We start from the raw sequence: 4,514 nt of genomic DNA, 5'->3' as shown, positions 1-4,514 counted from the left end.
AACAAAACCTTCATGCCAAATTTAGTGAAGATCCATTAACGAGGGGCGAAGTAGTAGTAAAAAAACACCCATAAAAAATGCAAAACTGAAAATTTCCATGTACCCCCGCATAGACCTAATGAACCTCCATACTAATTTTGGTGAAGATCCATCCACACCCTGCGAAGTAGTTACATGGACAGACAACAGACAGTACTGTTATATTATATAGATATGGAAGCTAATATCGTTATTTAATGATTTTATAATAGAATTATAATATTTCATAATATAACTATTTTGTCATTCTGAGGTAAACTGGTATGCAAGGTACTAAAAACCAAATAATATTTAGTTGATCTATGAATTTAACGGTTTGGTCGATCCTGTTCTTTTCTGTTATTAATTAAGATGTTATTTTTGAAAACGATGTATTACATAAGAATTTACAATTAATATAACATTAGGGGATAAACTCATGATTCACGTACGATGTACGTACTAAGATTATTTGATTACTGAAACATTGTTTAGCAACAGAAAAATTAGAAAATGGATGGGAGTAAAACCTAGACCTCTCACATCAGAAGGGTGGGTTGTGCCATATGAGCCAAAGCCCAGTATTATTAAGTTGGTTACTACAGATATGAGAAGGGTGTATGATTTAGATAGACATTTTTTTTAAATGATGTTGTTGTTGTATTGTGCAATTGGACATGAATGAAACAAAAAACCTACTTAGCAGAATACGGAGTTTTTGTATTTAGAATTAAAGTAAATATATGTAAAAACATAGAATACTATAAACGAAATATATCTCTGTACACAACTTTTTTTTGTATAAACACCTTGTCTTTCTAGATAATCGCCATCTTTGACTAAAATCTTGATATTAATTTTCTTGATAAAGCGACGTCATAAAATAGTGAATTTTTCAAAATAATAGTATCAAGGAGTTTAAAAATCATCTAATTTTGTTTGTCGCTATTTCACTTATTTTTTTCTTCTTCCATAATGGTATCAACTCTTCTTTTGTTTCTATCCCCTAAAGTATTAACCAAACGTCAGGTCCATTATTACCAATACCGGAAATGATGTAATATTTTATTCCCCTAACGGGTAAAGTCGTTCTTCAAATATGAAGTGTGTTTGTACTTTGGGCCTAATTGTCAATTTTTAGGGATCTGTATTGAGATACTAATATAAATTGCAATGAATATGTAATTCATAGTAATCAGTATCTTTTGAGTACAATAAAATACAACATAATTTGAAATTCACAGTGAGTATTATTTTGTGGTGTAATAAAACTCAAGGTATTTTACAGTTTGGAGTAATTTGCCTTTTATGAGTAAAATAAAGTGCAAGTTAGCTTGCAATTCATAGTGATTACTATTGTTACGTCTCCGTTCGTTAGCTAATTTTCCGTAAATTCGTTCCGACGAAACTTTAGCGACACAAGTCCTTTCTTAAATAAAACTGGTTTATTCTTTCTGAATATAACTTTTCGATACACTTAATTTCAACAGTCGCGCTATAATTATCAACGAACGTCTCACGTGCTCGACTTCAACACTACTCAGTTCAATTACACACTCTCTGACTGCAGTTCAATTACTCATTACCTCCGTTGTCCCGTCACGTTGTGACCGTCCCAATCTAGTAGTCTCCCGATAATTCATGAAGGTTCGAGAATGACGTGGCGTGATACTAGTCATGTGACCTTGATGTCGCAACAGTATCTTTTGAGTAAATCTCATATGTGAAGCATGACAAGCACATTTATCTAAAGTCACTTTAGAGACATCATCATGTCTAATTGTATGCTATTGATCTCTAGTTCTTGATTCATTTCTTAGTCTCCATTATGGTAATTCTAGCCACTCTTTGATACTGTTTCTTCACTAAATCTTTCATATCCTACGAAATCGCTTCCCTGGAACCACAAATTCCATAGCCAACTCTCCCATTTTACTGTCTTCTTGATTACTGTTGTGTTGAAACAGTATCATCTGCCTGTGCCTGACTTGTGTTAAGACAGTACAGTATCATCTGCCTGTGTCTTACTTGTGTCAAGACAGTATCATTTGCCTGTGCCTGACTTGTGTTCTTAACACAAGTAAGGCACAGGCAGATGATACTGTCTTACAGTATCATCTGCCTGTGCCTTACTTGTATTAAGACAGTATCATCTGCCTGTGCCTTACTTGTATCAAGACAGTATCATCTGCCTGTGCCTTACTTGTGTCAAGACAGTACAGTATCATCTGCCTGTGCCTGACTTGCGCTTAGGGGTGAAAATGTTGGTGAAGAACCAACTTCCTGCTCATATGTGCATTGTAGAAGTTTCTGGAGAGCTTCCTATTCATCACATTTACAAACTCTCGAGCCTATTAATACCATCTTATTCAGTGTTTACACTTAGCACAGATGCGTTGCAATAACTAAGTCAATAATTAAGAAACTTTACTTGAATATCCACAGAAATGTCAGTACGTGTTTAACATCATTACTAATATATACAAAGTTTTTTATAATCTGGCAGACCCTCGCTCCACTAAAAATGGATAAGCAATCGGACGAAAGGTTCGAATTTGGCAGCCATATCAATTTTACCGCCTTAATTCTGCGAATGAGGGCTCAAATGAGCGAGGCGGTCGGTAGCAAAATGCACGACATCAAAGACAAATGAAAATTACGTTTGATGCCATACGTAGCACGGATGCCTTTTCATCGCACAAATGGTCCATGTGCTATGGCTCAAAATAGTGGAAGGGGACAGCCCACATCCCAATTTATATGATTACTTTTTAAGCCCGGCATTGTTAGTAGTATTAAGGTTATCTGTGCATGAAAAGAAATGGTGTTCATTTATCAGAGATGAAATGCATACGATTATATTATTTTCTATAGCCACATAGCCTAAAATATAAAATTTTGACGATATCGTAAGCATTTCTGTACATTCTTATTTTTGTCTAGGTAATAGTGGAAATTTTATAATGATTAATTGTAACTATTTTATTAAGTTTTAATATTTCGGATAGCTGTATCTTAGGACCATTTGGTTTAATTACATTTAAGTTAAATGTAATTAAAATAAATAAGCATTTTAAACTGAGAATCTATGGTGCTGGATGAAAATATACGATGATAGCACTTTTAAATTTGACTGGCATTGGACAGATTTGATCTAGATACAATAATTTTGTTTGCCTTCAAATTCTGTTTTGAATAATTTAGTACTGTTGACTGTAGCTGTCATATATATATATGCAATATTTTCACACAATAATCATAAAGATAAGTTAGATAATATTATATATTAGTTCTCTATTAGCTTTACTTTGCCCTTTTGAACTTCATAGAAACATTTTTAATTGTTTATTAAAAAAACATAAAGTGTAAAGCTTTTTAGTACTTAGGGTTAAGTTTATGCTTTTCATACAGAAAATGTATATATATATATATAGATAGATATATAGATATTCCTCTTTTTATTTATATCCAAATTTGTAAACAGTTATATGTGGGAGAAAGAGAGAACTTAAATAGTTAGAATAAATGTGCATACATATAATGTGAGAAACCCTGATTTCATCCCAATACCAGTTGATATCTATTTTATTAGTTGTCATAATCTGAAATTCAAAAAGAATCTTTTTGTAAAGTTTACCTCTTTCTGGTAACGTAGCAACAAAATGAAAAGACAAGAACAACAAAAACACTTAATGAAAAAATTGAAAGCATCTTTAAACAGTAGTTTAAAATAAGACCATAGAGGTTGTTTAATGAACTAGCATTTCCAGCTCTCTTTTTTTAAAAGAATTAATTTTCGTTCCAACAGATAGATAGACGGGCGTACTAAATGGTTCAAGTATCAGTGAGTCTGCTGATATAAATATATATGTCGAAAACAGTTTCCGAGAGTTATTCCAACGACGTGCAATAATGTAGAGGAATCGTTTGAAATGAACTTTATTAAAAAAGTTTGATCGGTTTCGCGAGACGTGTTTTTCTAGGTGTAACCTAACATCCAATTTTTCAGTTGTTGGTTTTCCTCATCTAATTTTTACATAAGGTTCTTCTTCAACTTTACAGAATTTGTGTTTTTAAAGGAAACATTCGTTACCTTAATCAACATAGTGCTGCTAGTTTCGATTCCACTATAAAAATAATGGAAAACATTCACTGGCAATTAAAGGCATGTTTAAACAACATCTTAAATATAGATATAGTATTTTCTTTTATATGAATCAGTAGAAGGCTTAAGGCGCAGACAGATGAAAGATATCAAATATTTCTCCTATTAAAAAAAAAGAGCGTTCAACGTCATTATGTTTCCAGAGATATATGAAAGTATTGCAGGGAAGCAAACCATTATGTCATTAAATGTTACATATAAGATAACGCAGTATATATATATATATATTTATTTATAATGCTTGAATAATTTTCATCTCATAAAAAGTATATCACAACATGTTCGATGTACATCTTCATTAAACCTTTCTATATTACATTTGATATCTTAT

Source organism: Limulus polyphemus, unplaced genomic scaffold (genome assembly GCF_000517525.1).
Source record: "Limulus polyphemus unplaced genomic scaffold, Limulus_polyphemus-2.1.2 Scaffold2835, whole genome shotgun sequence".
Taxonomy (NCBI): domain Eukaryota; kingdom Metazoa; phylum Arthropoda; class Merostomata; order Xiphosura; family Limulidae; genus Limulus; species Limulus polyphemus.
This window is presented reverse-complemented; position numbering follows the sequence as displayed.